At 30.8% G+C, this 6,668-nt stretch overlaps 1 long non-coding RNA gene across 1 annotated transcript; it reads left to right on the top strand.

The window, feature by feature from the left end:
* Window positions 1-223: 223 nt before the first annotated feature.
* Window positions 224-6,102, top strand: LOC103583462. The gene is made up of 5 exons (XR_549858.1): window positions 224-286; window positions 1,898-2,020; window positions 2,595-2,695; window positions 4,299-4,394; window positions 6,048-6,102. It is a non-coding gene; the product is annotated as an uncharacterized LOC103583462 (long non-coding RNA).
* Window positions 6,103-6,668: the final 566 nt, after the last annotated feature.

Below are 6,668 nucleotides of genomic sequence, written 5' to 3'. Positions count from 1 at the left end.
TGGCTCACATTAATTCCTGAATATGTGGGGAGGGTGGAGGAGGAGGGGAAAAAACTCATATAAGGGAACTTGAATATTGATAGTAATTCATTAAAAATTTATAGTTTTTCTCCATTTAGTTTTTTATTATTGTGTGTCTACTTACTTTTGTTTAATTAAAAGAAGGTGAGATCATGATACATATTAGGAATGAAGAGAGAAAATATAATGAACTTTTTTTTTCTTTTATAGAATCGACGGACTGTGGCTTCTGTTAAGAATGAGCCTCCTCCAAGAGATAATAGAGGTAAAGTAAAAATTTCCTTTTAAATTTTGCATATTGACTTCTTAGTATGGCCCTGACAAGGTAAATCAAGAGAACAAATATACCCTTGATGTAGTTATTTATTTAAACTTTACATGGCTAATTTTAAGATTGGTATCTTCTTGATTTCATAATACAATAATGTCAGTAATATTAAAAAATGAGTTTTAAAATGTATGTGATAAATATGAAATTATGAAATATGCAAATTTTTATTCATCTCATTTACTCAATAATTTTGCAGATTTGAGGAGAGTATTATGAGAAAGAAAGTAATGGGAAGGGCCGGCCCCTGGCTCACTTGGGGGAGTGTGGTGCTGATAACACCAAGGCCACGGGTTCGGATCCCTATATAGGGATGGCCGGTTAGCTCACTTGGGAGAGCATCATGCTGACATCACCAAGTCAAGGGTTAAGATTCCCTTACCCGTCATCTTTAAAAAAAATAAAGTAATGGGGAAGAAGTCAAATAATTGATTGATTTCACAAGGGTGAATTTAATCATCATGATGTTTACCATGATTTTCTGGCTAACAGGTTTCCAGAAAGGGTCATGTTAGTTTTAGAGCCAGCTAAAGAAAAGTTGAACCAGGCATAAATTATTAACTGCAGGTCTTCTATATATCTTCAGCCAGAAGATGAAAATCATAATTAATTTATTTTCTATTGTTTAGCAGTTCAGAATTGATCTAATAGTTATGTTTCTGTGTGGGTGGATGGTGAGGCAGGATGGGCCAAAGTGTTAGAGAAAGATTGGAGGTAAAGGGAAAGTCCTTCATTTTAAACACTATCATTTGAATCTTGTGAAAATTTATATTTTTTGTAAAATTTAGTAGTTATATTTAATTTTATATTCCTTTTTTTCCCCACTTTTAAAACATCTACATTGGGAAATTTTCTGCTAAGGATTTATTTTTTTATTTTTATTTATTTTTTTTTTATTGTTCTGCCAAAGATTTGCATGTTTGAGGGGCAAAGAGTAGGATCTGGATTATAGGGAGGGTTGAAGGACTATTAAATTTTTACTTTCTATACATTTAAATAGTGTAAATTTTTCAAAATGAGAATGCATTTAAAATTTATATTTTTCACACACATATCTTAGGACGATTCCTTTGCAGTCTGAAGTCTTAAGACATGGAGGTGTTCACATATATATTTTTAAAATAATAGAAGCTGGCCAGTTAGCTCAGTTGGTTAGAGCTCTGTGTAATAACATCAAGGTCAAGGGTTTGGATCCCCATACCAGCCAGCTGCCAAAAAAAAAGAAAAATAAATAAAAATACAAATGATTATTAAAAATCAAGCTTGGCTTGGGTTTTTATGTAAATTATTCAGATTGAGTTTTGTAGCTAAAATGACCTTTTTGGTAGCTAAGTCAGCATATGTTACTTTGAATACCTCTTTAGCTTATGTCAGTTTATTGAACAGAATTGATTATTATATATTCTGTTCATACACATATAAATAGAAAACCTGGCAATTCGCTAATGCAACTTTTAAATGTCAGTTTTTTTGAAATGTCTCATCCTTTTACCAAGATTAGCTTTCAGTAATTTTCTGTTCTGAATTTAGATATTTTTTCACTTTCAGTGGTTGGTTCTGCACGTGCACGGCCTAGTCAACTTCCTGAACAGTCTTCCTCTGCACAACAGAATGGTAGTGTTTCAGATATATCTCCAGTTCAAGCTGCAAAAAAGGAATTTGGACCCCCTTGTATGTAAATCATGTATCAGGATTCAATCATTTTAGACATACATGTACTCTCTCTTGGTCATCTTTATTAAGTCCCCAAATACTAAACAGTCTAATTACAAACTTGATTGCAGATTTCATTTTACCACTGTGGAAAATTTAATTTTTTCTTATTTTACTCTGCTAATTGGGTTTTTAATTGTATTTTTCAGAGAAAAATTTTTTTGTGAAATTATAACAATGTTTCAGTTGCTTTGAATTTAAAATTCTGGGCAGATGATAATTTGTCAGATGTTATAGAAGAAAATCTTGTGCTCCTTGATCCTTTGGATTCAAAGATCTGTGACTCTAAACCAAGAGATGACATGTAGCAATATATTTGAGTCATTTTTCTGGACTCTCATTTGTATCTTGTCCTGTTCCTGGTTTTGATAAAGCAGCTCAAAAGTAAAGCTCACATAGTTGTGATAGGCATGCTTTGTCATTGTATACCATTTTTTGTGTGTATGTGGTGAAATTATAAATAAAATTTTTCATTATAAGTACAGTACTCTAAAAAGAAAACTATACTTCTTCCTCTTATCTTTTCTTTCAGCACGCAGAAAATCTAATTGTGTGAAGGAAGTAGAAAAATTGCAAGAAAAACGAGAAAAGAGAAGACTGCAACAGCAGGAACTTAGAGAAAAAAGAGCCCAGGTTTGTAACAAACATAGTTTATCAGTGAAAGTGATTGACTTGTGAAAAAAGAGTTGATTCATTTAAGGAACTTAAAGAATTCCTTAAATTGATATTGAAGAATAATATAAACTCTTGTAAAAATAAGTTACTATAACAGATTTTTACTTCATGCACTTTTCCTATCTTAATTGGGTGTTAGCCTCAAAGTTTGTTCCATTATCAATAGTAAGCCATTGTGTTACAGAATTCTAATGTGTATATTTTAACACTCAAGAATAATAGCCTTTTGATTTTAAAAAAGACATAAAAATACATCTGGAAAAATATCCAGTTAAAATACATGATTGCAGTATAAATTTTATTGTTTTTTCATGGCTGATAAGTTTAATATGTCATAGGTAAAGGAGGGAAATTCCTTGCGTTTTGATTTATACTAGGTATGAGGGTCTCATGTTCCATTCGAATGGTAGCAAAATTGTTTAATAACAATTGAAAAATTGCATAGAGGACTGGTCTTTTATCCCTCTACAGGTCTTCTCATATTAGAAATTTTATTATACGTATAACTCCTCCATTGTTCTTGTATCTATTATAGTCTCAGAACAGATGCCACCTGGTGTTTCCATTGGGTACTTTATAATATTTATGCATCTCTTTGTGATCTCTTAATTCTCATTTCACATTCTGCTTCTCAGTTGATATAGTTGTTATTATTTCCTAGAAGATTAATTGAAAATAAGTTTTACTAACAGTTTTGAAATTTAGTTATATTGAAAACAAATCCGAATATGATGTATGAAAAATATCTGACTTTTAGAAAGTTCAGTAATTTATTATGAATGGCTAGGAGAGGTTATTGATTATGATGTATGAAAAATATGATGTATGAAAAATATCTGACTCTTAGAAAGTCAATAATTTATTATTAATGGCTAGGAGAGGTTATTGATTATTGATATTTGTATTTTAATCTGAATTTCTTGGTTTTGAAGCATAAAAGTTATTCAGTAATGCAGTCAATTATTATATCAGTGACTGTATTCAATTATTTATTTTAAAGATTTTTAAAAATTATCTCCGCTTTTGATTTCTTTAAGTTTTATGTCTTATTAATTTTGGGCTATTTTATCATGCCTTAGTTTCTTTTTAGAGGGTTAACAAAAAAGGAAATAACATAAATGAATTCGTAATTCTCCTTTGCTGAAACACTGGATTAAGAAATTGGATGAATTTGTTTAAATGAATTTTTCTAGAATTTCAGCTTTTCTAGAGCTCTTTGCCAGTGATTAAGATGAGCACTATTTCTGTTTTTTCTTTATTTTCTAGGATAATTAAAGTATATGTGTAACAGATGGATTTTTGAAACAGTTAAATGTTCCTTTAATGAAGAGTGTTTGGTTTGGAGCAAACAGGATACATGCAGACTAACAGAATGTGTTTTTAATAAGAAAGTGATTCTGAACATATTAAATTTGAACTCTGAACCTATCAGTTTGGGCTTGGTTATGACAAATGATACAATCTTTTAATTTTATTTTTCAGGCCATATATAACATAAATGCAACAAAGATGACATGGTTGTAATTATAATAAACAGTGAATTTTCTCTGTTTCCTAATAGGATGTTGATGCTACAAACCCAAATTATGAAATTATGTGTATGATCAGAGACTTTAGAGGAAGTTTGGATTATAGACCATTAACAACAGCAGATCCTGTAAGATTCTTTGTTTGTGATTCATTGTGCTGGATCTTTTTATGCTTTAAATGAAAACATTTAGTGATACCTACTAAATTCATATTGTAGTTTTTTCAATCCTTATGGATGCTCATTCCCCACATTTTAAGAAAATCAAGAAAAAATCCACATTTAGGCTCATTTTTCATAATTTGTTCCCTTTTATTTATTTATTTAATTATTTTTTTGGGTGGCTGGCCAGTACAGGGATCCAAACCCTTGACCTTGTGTTATCATTTCTCATAATTTGATATATGAGACATGCTGTCCACAGAGATGTTCTTTTCAAAGCAAAGCCTCCCTGTCTTTGGAAGGACAGAGCAACAGTTAAAGGAGTGATGGCAGAAGACCCAGTTTCCTTTCTTGCCATCACTTGTGCTTTGATCTCAATTCCAAGCTTATTTCCTCTTTGGCTTGGGCAATAGATCCCTCTATTATTCCAATTTATTATTAGTTTATTTGTTATTTTTAAATAAATATTCTGGCTTTTAACAATACATGATGGTTATCGAGGGCAGCAGTGGATCAGAAATCTAGTGCTAGAAAAGATGTTCTGCTTTTATTACTCAATTCCTTTCCTGTTGAAGAATGAGAATTTATTGGAAAGGGAATACTTCGTAAGTAACCGACACTTATGAAAAATAATCCATCTGACCTAGAATATACAGAATGTGTTAGTTACAAAAAATTTATTTGTGTTAGGCCAGAGGTATTATATAGTATTTAATAGAATTATTGTCTAGAACGTATGTATCCCATGTGTTCTAGACCTTGCTACCTTCCATGTGTTTCACTGCTACATCTAAGTTCATGCTTCATGACAGGAATTAGCAAACTTTTTCTGAAAGAGGCCCAATAGTAAATACTTTTAGCTCTATGAGCCAGTATGGTCTTTGTAACAACTATCAATTTTGCCATTTTTTTGTAAAAGCAGCCATAAATGCATAAACAAATGGGTATGACATTCATTTCAGTTGATGTGTTTCCATAAAACTTTACAGAAGCAAATAGTGGGCCAAATTACTTTGCCAATCCCTTCTTTATGTTAACTGTTAGTAAATGGAGGCGTTTACTGGAAACATAAGTTTTATGAAAAATATTCATTTATAAGAATTGGCATATTAATAAAATCGTTCAAATTATTTTGGTCAGTAATCTTCTGAGAATCCTGTTTCTTGCCTGTAGTTATCTTAGCCAACAACTTTCCCTATAAATCAACCTGAAAATATGCCACTTCTGATAGAGCAGAAATTTTTACTTTTGTTGTATGCAGCATATCTTGAAGTGTATAAGGCAGCTTCTTAACGTGAACTTAATGCTACTAAGAACAGTAGTAGTCTCCACAAAATTATTTCCTAAGGTGATGGTTTTTACCAAATAGCGAAATAAGCAAATTTCCATTACACTCAGAATTGTAGAAATAATTGTCTGATAACCATTAAAATTTGTGCAAAGCAAATTTGTTTTTTAAGCTTACCTATCATATTTATGATATGTATAAATTCCTAAAACCTTTGTAGGAAATATTACATAGTTTATTTTTCAGTGTTTTACATGCCACCGATAATCACTAAAATAAAAAATAAATGAATTTTTAAAAAAATCACCGAAATAAAATGTTTTTATTCCTAGATTGATGAACATAGAATATGTGTTTGTGTAAGAAAACGACCACTGAATAAAAAAGGTATGCTTAATGAGCTCTAATGAAGGGTTGGTTTTATCTTACTTGTAGTTTGATAATAGCACAAAGCAAATTGGTTTGGAAGAATCAAATTTAAATCATTTCCTTTCATTTGTACATAACCACTATATAGAGTTCTATGGATGTGGTTGTTGGTTTGTTATTGTTCTGTGCATCATTGACATTCCTGGTTTCTCACAGATTTCGTGATTTTTTTACTTTGTTGTTGAAATATTTTGTCTTATTGAGTGGCGTATTTATGGGATATTATCTTTATATTTACAGAACTTGCTACTGTTACCTAAATTCTTACTACTTAAAATAATTTTTGTACATTAATTCAAATGCTGTGAAAATTACTTGGCATTGATTTTTATTTATTCTTTTAGAAACTCAAGTGAAAGATCTTGATGTAATCACAATCCCTAGTAAAGATGTTGTGATGGTACACGAACCAAAACAAAAAGTAGATTTAACAAGGTACCTAGAAAACCAAACATTTCGTTTTGATTATGCCTTTGATGACTCAGCTCCTAATGAAATGGTTTACAGGTAGGTAAATTTGTTTT

The sequence above is a fragment of the Galeopterus variegatus genome, unplaced genomic scaffold (assembly GCF_000696425.1).
Source record: "Galeopterus variegatus unplaced genomic scaffold, G_variegatus-3.0.2 Scaffold23263, whole genome shotgun sequence".
Lineage (NCBI taxonomy): Eukaryota > Metazoa > Chordata > Mammalia > Dermoptera > Cynocephalidae > Galeopterus > Galeopterus variegatus.
This window is presented reverse-complemented; position numbering and strand designations above follow the sequence as displayed.